This window comes from Macrotis lagotis, chromosome 2 (assembly GCF_037893015.1).
Source record: "Macrotis lagotis isolate mMagLag1 chromosome 2, bilby.v1.9.chrom.fasta, whole genome shotgun sequence".
In the NCBI taxonomy this organism is placed as follows: Eukaryota; Metazoa; Chordata; class Mammalia; order Peramelemorphia; family Peramelidae; genus Macrotis; species Macrotis lagotis.
The window spans coordinates 163,707,072-163,719,497 of NC_133659.1; positions in this window are offsets into that span (position 1 = coordinate 163,707,072).

Sequence of the window (12,426 nt, forward strand, 5' to 3'; positions counted from 1 at the left end):
GTCCCTTCTTCCAAGAGGCTGGGAACAGAACAGTGGAGATTAGATTGGGGGAGAAGGCAAAGGGGGGGATGTCAGGAGCATCTAGTGTATCTACAAATAGTAGAGCTGGGGGACAGTACAGTTAAGGGGTCCCAGGCAGGTGGGGGGGTAGGCTGGACCCAAGAAATGACTCACTCCACTTCTCCCCTTGAGTTCCCTTTCCTTTTTCTACCATAGTAACCAATGAGTCACACTCCTGGGCAGCCCATTCAGCAACTAAAATTTGATCAAGCCAGATGTGGGGGAAGGGAATACCTGCCTTCAAGTGAGGGGCTCAGGACACCTGAGACACCAAATCACCCATCCACCTCAAGGTCCTGAATTTTTCTGCCCTTTAGCCCTCCTTCATTCCATTTCCAATCCAAATCCAGTTTGGAGAACAAGACCCCAGGGATCTGGATCCCATTCTGGCCATCTCCCCCATGGTTCAAAACTAAAATCAAGATTGCCAGATGTTGCACCCAGAAGATGGGGAAAAGAACTTACCTAGGTCCCTTCCCCCCCTTCAGCCCCTCTCTTTCTTAACTGTAGGACTTATTTTTAACTAGTAATTCAAAACAGACGCCCAGAGACGTGCGTCACGTTGCCAGGACACCAGGGTCCCAGATTCCTGTGGTTCTTAGAGGGGCCAGGAGGAGGGGAGTCAGGCATAGGGGTAGGAAGTCAGATGCCAGAATCCCTATCCCTATTCTCTTTAGAATGGGGGCAGTGGGTTAGAGTTGGGGGGGGTGTAGAAGGAATAGAAGCCTGGACTGTTGGAACCTTGGACCCTGACCTTGATTTTCCAGAAGCCGAAAGAGGCCCAGGTTCCCCCAACTGATTAGCTGGGAGAAAAGCGAAGACAGGTGAACTCCCTAGGGCTCTCACAAAACCTAGGCTTGGAAGTTCCTAATCCTGTCTAGTCCAGCTTCTGAAAGCTTCTGCTCTTACTTGAAAATCAACTATTGAGTTCTCTCCAATACCTATAGACCCAGAGTTGTGTCCCTAACTTTATCCACCCTTATCCTCCACAGCCTCCAGGGTCAGGTATCAAGACCCAGATTGTGTACTTATTCTGATGTTCTCTCTAATGATGAGATGATAAGCCATGGAAATTGAATTACATTGCTCTTTTCCAGCTTCACAGTCTAATTGTTGAAGGAAGATATTAAGGCTCTGGACCTAGGTATCAGAGGTGGCCAAAGAGAAAGAGAAAGGCTGAGGAACAAACTGAACTTTGGGTATCCAAGTTGACATCAAGAAGAATGAGAAAATAGGGGGGCGGCTAGGTGGCACAGTGGATAGAGCACCGACCCTTGAGTCAGGAGTACCTGAGTTCAAATCCAACCTCAGACACTTAGTAATTACCTAGCTGTTTGGTCTTGGGCAAGAAACTTAACCCCATTGCCTTGCAAAAAACTTTAAAAAAAAAAAAAAGAAAGAAAAAGAATGAGAAGAGACTAAGGGTTGGAACACCTGGATCCCAACACTAGTGAAATAGAGCAAAGTGAGTGATTGCCTGACTGGGTTTCCATCATTTGGATCCCATTGATTCTCCCTCCTGATCCCAAGACTAAAGGACCCATAAGCCTGGCTCCCCACCCTTGCAGTTCTATCCCCTCCTAGGGCGTGGTACTTTACTACCACCAAACATCAGCTTCCCCGACAAAACAAAAGCTCTGTTCTCCCTCTTCTGTTCCCCAAACCACCAGCGGGGGAGTGGTGATGGGGGGGGGGGCGGAGAGAGAGCCAGAGAAACGTGAGGGACAGGGCTCGTGCTGTTCCCGTCTGCCTCAGCCCCCCTCCCCTTTGGCATCTTGCCCCCCCCCACCCCACCCAGCCTGCCTGGCTTCCCTTCAGGGCTGGGGAAGAAAAAACCACATTTAACTCTTCCCAACCTAGAGTCTCCCCCTCTTTAGGAAGAAGAAAGGATTTATCTCCTCCCCATGTCTTTCTCTGGGTTTTGGGTAGAGCTTTTGACTCCCCAATTTTCAAGGAATGAACCTCCTGATTCTATAAGCAAGCCTAAGTCTCAACTTCAAACAAAATCTAGATACTGGATCAGAAACCTCAAACTACAAGTTCTTACTGAGACCAGAGGAGTTCATTTGCCATTTCTTTTTTTTTCCACCTCTCCCCAGGACCAGATAGTCCTGAGGATTGTGCCACAGACTGGGTCCTTGGAAATCATTATAGAAAATGGATTCAGAAGTCAGTAAATAGCCAAAAGCAGTCCAAAAAGTACAATAATGGATTTGTGTTAGGAAAGAAAATTTGACTCAATTATAATGGGAAAAATGCATTTTACAGAAAGTCTAGAGACCTGGGTTCTAGTGACTTCATTCTGAGCTTCAGTTTCCCTATATGCAAAGTGAACCCTAAAATCTTGAGATTCTTATGAAAGGAAGCTCTGGAGTCACCAAGAAAGGTACCATGGGGTGAAGAACTACTGACATGACTGGCAAGTTGGAGAAATTGGGTTCTTGTTGGAGTCTGCTTTGAGCTAAGCCCAGGTCAAGAAAATTGGTATTCTAGCCCCTTCTCTTCATGACTTTCTCTCTCTACTGATCACCAAACTTCCTAGAACCTCAATTTCTTGCCAAATGGGAAGATTTCTGAACTCAAGTATTCATTGTCCATTTACTGTGTCCAGATCCTAGAAAGCATAAGTCTCTGGCCATTTTCAAGATTCTAGGCATTGACCCACACAGAAAAAGTTTAGAGAGCAATTTATGAACCCAAAACAGGGATAAATGGAATAGTCAGGATAGATAGGGTGGAGTTAGTCTAGGCAGGCTTCTTGGTAGAGGTGGACTCAGCCCAAGTTTGAAGGAGGTGCTCAATAACAATTGGTTAAATGAAAAAGAGAAGCTAGCAGTGGATTGGTGGAGGTGGGAGGGGAAAAGAAAGGAAGGGAATGGTTTGTGCAAAGGCTCAAAAAAGTGGAATAAGAACTTGTGCCGGGACCAGTCGGAAGTCTGGTCTGGTTGAAGTGAAGGGACTCTTTTGGGGAGTAAGGTAAACTTGGAGAGGGAAGGGATGGGGAGGTAATTGGTGCAAGGGCCTTGAAGACTGAGCTGAGGAATTTGGATTGGCTATAGGGATCCACTGTAGATTCCAGAGGGAGGGTGGGATGAAATGAAAACACTGTTGTGTGGAAGGTAACTAAGGCAGAGTAGGTGGGGAGGAAACTGGATGGAGGCAAGGAAGCCTATTCGGAGTCAAATGCAGGTATAGTAATTGGAGCGATAGGAACCTAAGTAGGGCTGCTGGCAGGGAAAAATGAGGAGGGTGGGTCTATGAGAAAATTATCAAGGAAGAGTTAACCTTCAGCAGGAAGAAGAGCTGACTGATGACTGGCTGCATGTAAGGGGTGAAGAGAAGAATCAGGAAGAACCAGGCACTTTCAAACTTCAGAAACTAGGAGAATGAGGGACAGAAAGACTGTCACTGGTGGGGGGGGAACACACTGGTGTTGACTTTAGGGAAGGTGAGTTCCAGCTTTGGTGCAATCAGCCCAGGTCTACGACAGGGGGAAGCTCGTTGAGGGAGGGAGAAGGAAGGGAAAAGATCAGAATGGCAAGATTTAAATTTTGAGGGCCAGCCCTCCCCTCCCTACCCCAAAGGGTAATTCTGTGGGGATATAGCAACCACAGCTGAAAAGAAACAAACAAACAAACAAAAGAGCTAACTGCTGCAATAGTCTCCACCTCTAGCTTCCTGAGGTCCTAGCTAAAAATCACCTTTTACTGGCAGCTTTTTCCAATCCCTCTTAATTCTAGCACCTACTTTCAGTTAATTGTTTCCAATTTATCCTGTATATAACGTGTTTATCCATAATTATTTGCCTGTCCTCTCCCAGTTTGCTTTAGTTTTCTCATCTGTCAAATGAGCTGGAGGATAAAATGGCAAATCACTCTAGTACCTTTGCCAAGAAAACTCCAAAAGGGGATATAAGTAGTGGGATACAACTGAAAAATGACTAAAATACAATTCCTTCTTTTAGACTATAAGGTCCTTGTTGAGGGCAGGGACTGTCTTTGGCCTTTCTGTGTATCCCCAGAGCTTAACATAGTGCCTGAAACATTAGGAGTTTAATAAATGTTTATTGATGGACTGAATTAGGATCTTAAAACTAGAAAGGACTATACAGAGGCAATTTAATCCCCCTAATTATCTGATCAGGAATTTCTTTGCCAAATCCCTTACAAATGATCACCCAGCCTCTGCTTGGAGACCTCCAAAAACAGGGAATTGACTATTAAACTAGGCAGCTCATTTCAGAATATTGCCATTTCTTTTATGGGGTCCCAGAAAGGAGTCTGGTGGGTCTGAGTTCCATCTCTGCCAAAGAAAGTTGACAAGGGACTGGTAAGCCTGGGTAAATTCCTCCCTACATCCTCCATCTAGATGCCAAAGGTAGTCTAATGCTAGGCTCAGATCCCAAACCCTAAATTAGGAGATCCTTTTTTCCCAAAGTCACAAAAACCTTGAACCCACATTCTGAGCTTTTCAGATGACCCCAGTACCAACATTTCAAATCAACAGAACCAGGTAACAACCAGACTAGATACCAGATTATGAGTTAAATAAAAGTCAGACAAAGGAATGAATAGAAATCTGGTCAGAAAGAAATGGTCTTTCCAGAGAGATGTAACTACCCTGAAATATTGCTACATTTGGTAGTGACAAAGCCTCAGCTGAAAGTCTAGGACTCTCTCCCCATGCCAATCCAGTTACTTCCATCGTAAGTAACTTTACTTCCTCAGATTGCTGCCTGCAACTCTCTTCTTGTGTGAAATCAGTGAAGGAGCAGGGAAAAAGGATTATCGGTATCTCTTTGGACATTCCTAGTCTCTTGGCATAGGTCAAGCTATTATATACTGTGATAATCAATTAAACCACTCTAGTCTATACTATGCTTGTGTACTTTTATGCACATTGTGATGATTTCTGGAATTCTTGGTAAAAATTTTCTGTCCAGTTTTTGACTTTTTCCTTCTTTTTTCTTCTTTCTCCACCAGCATATGCTCTTCACCAGGATCTGTCTTGTAATGAAGAAGTCCTAAAAACAGGCCTCTGAATAAAATCTCATAAATGAGGCCAATTGTGGTTTGGAACCAAACTGCCAACATCTTCAGGGATACAGGGTACTTTAGTAATGACTGAGAATTGAACAAATTGTACCCCAAGTCTTTCTGGTCCCTAAGTGGGTGGAGGGCAGTCCAAGTGAATGGAAGAGACACTGAGCTCTGACGCAGGCAGGAGTAGGAGGCTGTGTGTGTGTGTGTATGTGTATGTACATGTGTGTCTGTCGTTGCCTGGGGCCTCCCCGGCCTCCTGAATGGGGGTTTCCTCTTCTTGTTGCCAAGGAAACAAACAGAAACATTACAACTCTGGCCAGAGTAGAGGATAAGTGAAAAGAGAAGAGAATGGGGGAAGCCTGCTCCCCTCACTTGGAAGGAAGTTCCCTTTCTGCATCTCCATCTCTATTCTTTCCAGCCCATCTCCTCCAGAAAAATCTTCCTATATCAAAGAAGTGGAGAAAGGAGGACTTTTCTTCCCACCAAGTTCCATAGGTTGTTTCTTGACTGTTCTGCCCTTTCAGCTACTCTCCACTTCAACAACAGGGACTCTATATAGCAAAAGGGATGAGAGATAAGGCCTCAGGAAAGACCCCTTACCAAGTTGAAGATGGAGTGAAACAAGGTAAGAGAATCCCTTTGGATTCTGAAAAACTATTCTTCTCATTGGTTTGGGCTATGACATGATGCTGAACCACATCCTGGATGGCAAGAAGATAGACATGATGATCTATGGCATCTCTGCTCTCCTCCCAGAGGGCAGACTCAGTTCCCTGAATAGTATAAGTGAAAGCCCTATTTCATATCCATCTATTTCCCTAATCCCATCTACCTGTACTTGTCTTGTAGACCTTTCTTCTTCATCCAACAAGACTGTTCTTGAACAGTAGCCATAGCAGTAGAAAGCTAGATAGAGGGAGGTTCCTAGCTATGGGGGGGGGAGCCCACCTGAGGATAACTAAGGCTTCCTCTCTACCCTTCCCTCCACTAGGCTCAAGGGGCATCTGTTTCCTTTTGGCTTAGCCTCCCTCCAAAGGAGCTTAAAATGGTTCTGGATTTCCTGGCTTGGATTTCCTTGGGACAAGAGGATGGGGTGAGAGCTGAGTCCAGGAAAAACATCCGAGCTCTGCTTGACACCCATAAAGTTGGGGTCTGGGAGACTCAGTTTAGTCCTGGAAATGGGTGGAGCTGGCTTCCTATGGGAGGTGTGTTAGGTATCTGGGGGTGTGTTAAGTATCTGCACATTCTCAGAGCAGGATTTCTCCAGTGAATTACTAGGCATCACTGAGGAAAAAGTTCTTCTGGGGGAAAGGAATATCTCTGTGGAGAGCTATAGTATCTAGTGGGCAGAGGGAGAATAGTGAATACTACTGAGAAGTAGCTGGAATAGAGACTGGAACTACAGGTAGAGATTTAAGGAAGTGTGTAGAAATGTGGGAAAGGAGAAGGAACAATAGAGGGAAAAGGGAAAGAAGAAAGGGACAAGAAGGAAGGAATGAAGAGAAGAAGAAGTGAGGGAGAGAGAAGAGGCAGAAGGGTAGAAGTCAAAGAAGGAGGAATGGAGGAACAGAGGGATTGTGATGAAAGGTTAGATGGAAGAAAGAGGACAGAGAAAAATGGAGGATGGAAAGAATGTAAAGAAAGGATAAGGATAAAATGAGTGGAGAAGAACAAGCTTAGTCTCATACCTCACTTCCCCACCAAAGATTTTAGATAGATTTGGAACCCATGATCAGTTAGAGAATTGGGGGAGCCAGTAGGGTGGAGCTGGAGAGATGAAAGACAAAAGACCAGAATGCCCAGACAGGCTGGGCCAACACAGAAGCTTTAGCCCCAGATCCTGGTGGGGCAAATATTTACCGGTTGCTAAGGAGGAAGAGAAACCAATAGCTGGAGGGGTTGTAAGGCTCCTCCTCCTTTCCCTCTGGCTTACAGATTCTGGAGAAACTGGCTTCTTCTCAGGGCCACTACTTGTGTCTTCTCCGAACCACCCCCCACTAGAGGTGTCACCCCATTTCCCTCTGTAACATTAAATCTAGTTCCTGGTACTTCCAAACAGACCTGCATGTAAGGCTTCCTGTGTGTAGAGATCTGGGATTGAAGAGGAAAGTGGGATGGAGAGGACTGGCTTAACCCTGAGGTTGCTAGGACCAGAAGACAGAGTATCTCTGAGGCTGGTACCAACTCCCAAAGGACTACAAGTATAGACTCCCCCAAAGATACTTTAATAAATATTGTGGAGGCATGAAAAAGAGAAAACAGGAGAGATTAGAGAGAGAGAAAATAAGGATATTTCTTTGAAAGCACATAGATTAAATTTTGAATGATATAAACATTAGCATGATCCCAGTACGAGGATGACAAGGAAATAGGGGAGGACTAGAGAGGGAGGATTAAAGGGAAACAGAGAAGGGAATTATGAAGGAAAGGCTGGAGAGAAGGTATAGCGAGGGAGAATTTGGGGACAAATATAAAGGCACTTTCATCCTTAGGCATTGGGTACCTTTGTGGGGGGAGGGAGGGAATGGGCAATCTTCAATGCCTAGGCTGAGAGTTAGAGTTAGGTGGGGCTGGGTGCCTGAGGGGGGTGGGGTGGAAGAGGGAGGTGGTAAATGATGCTCAACTAAAGCCAGATGTCGCGTGTGTGGTTGTGCATTTTCACTGTGGCTGGCACGGCAGCCCAGCCACTGGGAAAGATTAGTCAGCCTGCAAGGGAAAGGATAAAGGAAAGGAGGGTAGGGGTGGAGTGAATATGGGGGAGGCAATCCTCCATCCCAGCAAAGGAAGTTAAGAGTTGGAGGGGATATGGAGGAAGCATAGGGTGGTTGGGGGGGGGAACTATCCTGTGGGCAGCTGGGGTGCAATGGTCTGTGGCAATAGGGAGTGGTTCATGGAAGTAGACTACCTCTTTCCGCTTTTGGGGTTTCTTCTCCACATATGGAAGCTCTTTTCCCTCTAGTTCTTCTTACACAGAGTTCCCAACTTTTTAAGAAAATCTGTGGATCATAGAATCTCTGTGTCTCAGTTTGATGGGGATAAATTCAATGTCAATCTGACATGGGAGAGACTGGGGAGAAATTCCCTATGCTTTCAGTGATTTGGGATGTGAACTGGAGAGAATTAAGAACAGCTGGGGAGTCCTGGGACCCTCTGTACTGAAGAGTCTAGGTTTGTTACATAATTTGTAATGCAAAATATGGTTTTTGATTTCAAATCTGGAAGTCTCAGGTCAGTGTTCTTTAATATCAATCTGTGTTTGAGTGAACATAGTTTAAGTGAAAGTTTGAGAGACTTTATGAGATAAAAGGAAGGGAGGGGCTGAAAGGATCCAGAATAGGAAAATTTCTTTGGGGACAATAAGTAACCTGGGATTCAAGATTCAAAAAAGGGGTATCTCAGAGGATAACTGGTATTAGGTATGAGGTGACTGGATGATGCCCTGGGCAGGATAGCTACCAGGATGGGAAAAGGGTCTAGATGAGTGAAGAGGAATTCATCTCTTTAAGGAGAGACAGATTAATCCTGCAACTGCCAGAGATAAGAGGGACATTATATGACAAAATGAACCTCTTTCTTTAGCACAATGTTTCTCAAACTGTGCTGAAACTATGTAACACCCCAATTTGATTTTTAAATTAACTTTATCTTGTTTGGCAATAGATATTAAAAATAATGATTTCAGATGATCTTGCTACAGGGTTCTGCCAAACTTTTATTAAAACTGAAGGGTCCTGCTATTTAAAAAAAAATTAGTGGCGGCTAGGTGGCGTAGTGGATAAAGCACCAGCCTTGGAGTCAGGAGTACCTAGGTTCAAATCCAGTCTCAGACACTTAATAATTACCTAGCTGTGTGGCCTTGGGCAAGCCACTTAACCCCATTTGCCTTGCAAAAACCTAAAAAATAAAAATAAAAAAAATTGAGAACTATTGATCTAGTGGGAAGATAGCATGTTATAGGGGAAGGAACCTTGGGTCTGGAGTAAGAAAGGCCTGGGTTCAAATCCCACTATTTAATAGATGTGTCATTATGGATATGTCCTTATATTTTTTGAGCCTCAAGAGTTAATAATGCCTATAATATTGACTTTGATCCTAATACTAAGAATCAAAGGAGATTATATAATATACTTTATAAATTTTATATATATATATATATATATATATATATATATATATATATAAACAGTAGTGGTGGAAAGGGTATGGGCTCTGACATCAGAAAACTTGAATTCTAATCCTGACTCAGTTGTTTACTACCTGTGTAACTTTGATTGGCAGATGCAAATTGATGATATAATGAAATCTGATTTAAACATTCCTCTTTTCAGTGTCAGAAAATTTAAACCAATGCCAAAATAAAAGTCAATATATTGTATATTAAAGGATTCTTAAAAACGAAAGAAGACTAAAATTCCAATGAGAGCCTAGGAAAAAGTATATAATTTTCTGATTTAGCTACAGAATCCTGGGCTCAGGGCTCAGGAAAGAAACTGTATTGGTTAAGTCCTAGTTTGCAGTAGGAGCCTGAGGGCCAGGTCAGACAAATGACTCATTTCTGACTACCTGTGTAACTTCGGACAAGTCACTTCACCTCTCTTTGACTCCCTTTCTTCATCTGTAAACGAGACTAGATGGTCTTTAAATTCTTCTTTAGTTCTAATTCCTAAATATGGAATGTATTAAGACTAACAATGTAATAAAAGAGAAGGATCATAGGATCTTAAAGTCATGGGGGCGGCAGCTGGGTGTCGAAGTGGATAGAGCACCCGCCCTGAAGTCAAGAGTACCTGAGTTCAAATCTGGCCTCAGACACTTAATAATTGCCTAGCTGTGTGACCTTGGGTAAGTCACTTAACCTCATTGCCTTAAATAAATTTTAAAAAATCATAAGGGGGCTTAGAGATCATCCTACTGCCCCCCCCCCCAATAGCAAGGCAGCAAGATCATGTAGTAGGTAGAGGTTGGATTTGGAATCAAAAAATTCTAGCTTAATCTGTTTGCCTCAGTTTCCTCATCTTTTAAAATGGGGATAATAGTACTTTACTCCCAGGGCTATTGTGAAGATCAGATGAGATGTGGTTGCAAAATGCTTTGCAAACCTTAAAGCAGTACATAAAGGCATGTTATTATTATTATTATTTTAATAGATCCAATTCATTCAATAAATATTAAGAGCCTATTATGTTCCAGAGACTCAGCTACGTTCTATAAATATGAACAAGGAGCTTACATTCTACATAGAAGGAAACTGAGGTTTAAAGGCCATATGATGATAGACCTAGACACAAGGGTAAGCTGCTGATATAATTTCTGACTCCAAATCCAGTAAAGCTTTGAGATTACGGAGACTTGGACTGGTTTATTTCTAATGGGTTTTAACGTTTCTAAGATTTGTGAGTCTATGGTTCTTTGAGGGACTGGTGGTTGGAAGTGGTCAGAACTGGGAGAATTCCTTCCTGCTCTCCCTCCCCTTCAAGGAAAGCTTTCAACACCTCCCCTTCATGGACTCTACCACCTAGTGATCCTGGTCCCCTAAAAAGACACTCCACCTCCCAAATCCCAACAATACATTTGCATTGGCTGTCCCCCATGTTCAGGAATTCTCTCCCTTCTCATCTCTGTCTCCTATCTCCCTGACTTCCTTCAAGTCTCAACTAAAATTTCACCCCAAGAAGCCTTTTATAATTCCCCCTTTAATGCTGGTGGCTTCCCATCACCTCCGGTTACATGTGGATCAAATGTATCTTATTTTTACCAAGTTGTTTAAATAGTTGTTTCTACCATTAGACTGGGAGATCCCCGATATTGGGGATTGTCTTTCCTCTTTCTTTATGTCCTTAGCTTTGCACAATGTCTATCACAAAATAGGCATTAAATAAATACTTGTTGACTTGATTTAATGTAAGGCCCACAGAAAAGCCACACCCAAAGATGAGAAAAAAAACAGGATAGAAGAATCAATGGAGCCCCAGGCTGGCAACTCCAAGGATGTTATTTTCCAAACTTTCAACGGAAAGTTTGAAAAAAGAAACACACACACACACACACACACACATGAAAACGTGATTCACTGCCCCCCTCCTCACTTCCCTCCCCCTTTCTACAGGCTCTGTGATTTTCTCCCAAGAGTTAATTCAAATCACATTCTCAAAAAAAGACTAAAACGAGGCATTTAATAAGAAGGGGGGTGTGGAAAAGGCAGTCAAAGGGACTGGAAGGAGCTTGAGAATGAAAAAATGGAGGGGGGTTACTACTTTATAAGAAGGAGTAAAGTTAGACCGCTGGGAGTACTTGCCCTAGCCATGAGGATGAGGGATCATCTTGGGGGGGACAAGGGAGATTGTCTTGAGGGACTTATGACTTCCCTCCTTAAGCTTCTTTCAAAGAAGAGGATCAGAGTGTTTGAAGCTTGAAAAGTACCTTAAAGGTTACCTAGCTCAACCTCTCTCATTTTATGAATGAAGAAATGGAGACTCAGAGAAAATGACTGATTTGTCTCAAGGTCAAACTGTGACATAAAGACAGGTTTTCTGACTTAGAATCCAGTAACATTTAAAAAAAAAATACTAGTTCTCTTTATTGCACCCATGTTGGATGCCACTCATGGACCAGACTCCACAATTGGTCAGCCCATGAACTGTGACCTGCTCCATTTTTTCTGTTTTGCTGAACTGTGTCATTTTGTTCCTCCTTAATGACCCCAGTAACTCCCTTTCTCCTTAGAGAGCCTGATGGTCCTGGGGGGCTCACTATATTACTTTTATAGTGAGGATGCCCGATTGGTGGGACCTGCTTCAACCCAGAACTCATAAACTCAAAGGATACCCCCGTCTCAGAATGTCCAATTTTCAATGACATTTTTTTCCCTTAAGCCAACCTGACTCCTCTCTTCTTCCAAAGCCAAAACCAAGATGTTGGCTCCTCTCAGTCTTCTTTGATCTGACTCTGATAAAGGACAGAGGTGACTGGTCAGGATAGGACCTTTCACTAGGGCCTAATTCAGGTTGCTTCCATTCCCTCCTTTCATAAACATCTCTCCCTTTGTCTTGTGGTTAAGTGGCCTAATAAATTCCCCTGGGTTAGCTAGGTAGTGAAGTGGATAGAGCACCAAACCTGGAATCAGAAGGACCAGAGTTCAAATGCTGTCTTAGACATTAGTGACTCTGGACAAGTCACTTAACTCTGCCTCCAAAAGCAATAAAAAATAAAAAAGTTTCCCTATCCCATATCATATTCCCAATGAAGTTCTCTAAAAGTGTTTCTCCACCTTCAAGAATTCTCACCCTAATACATAAGGCATGAAAAGGAACTGCTTATTTTATAG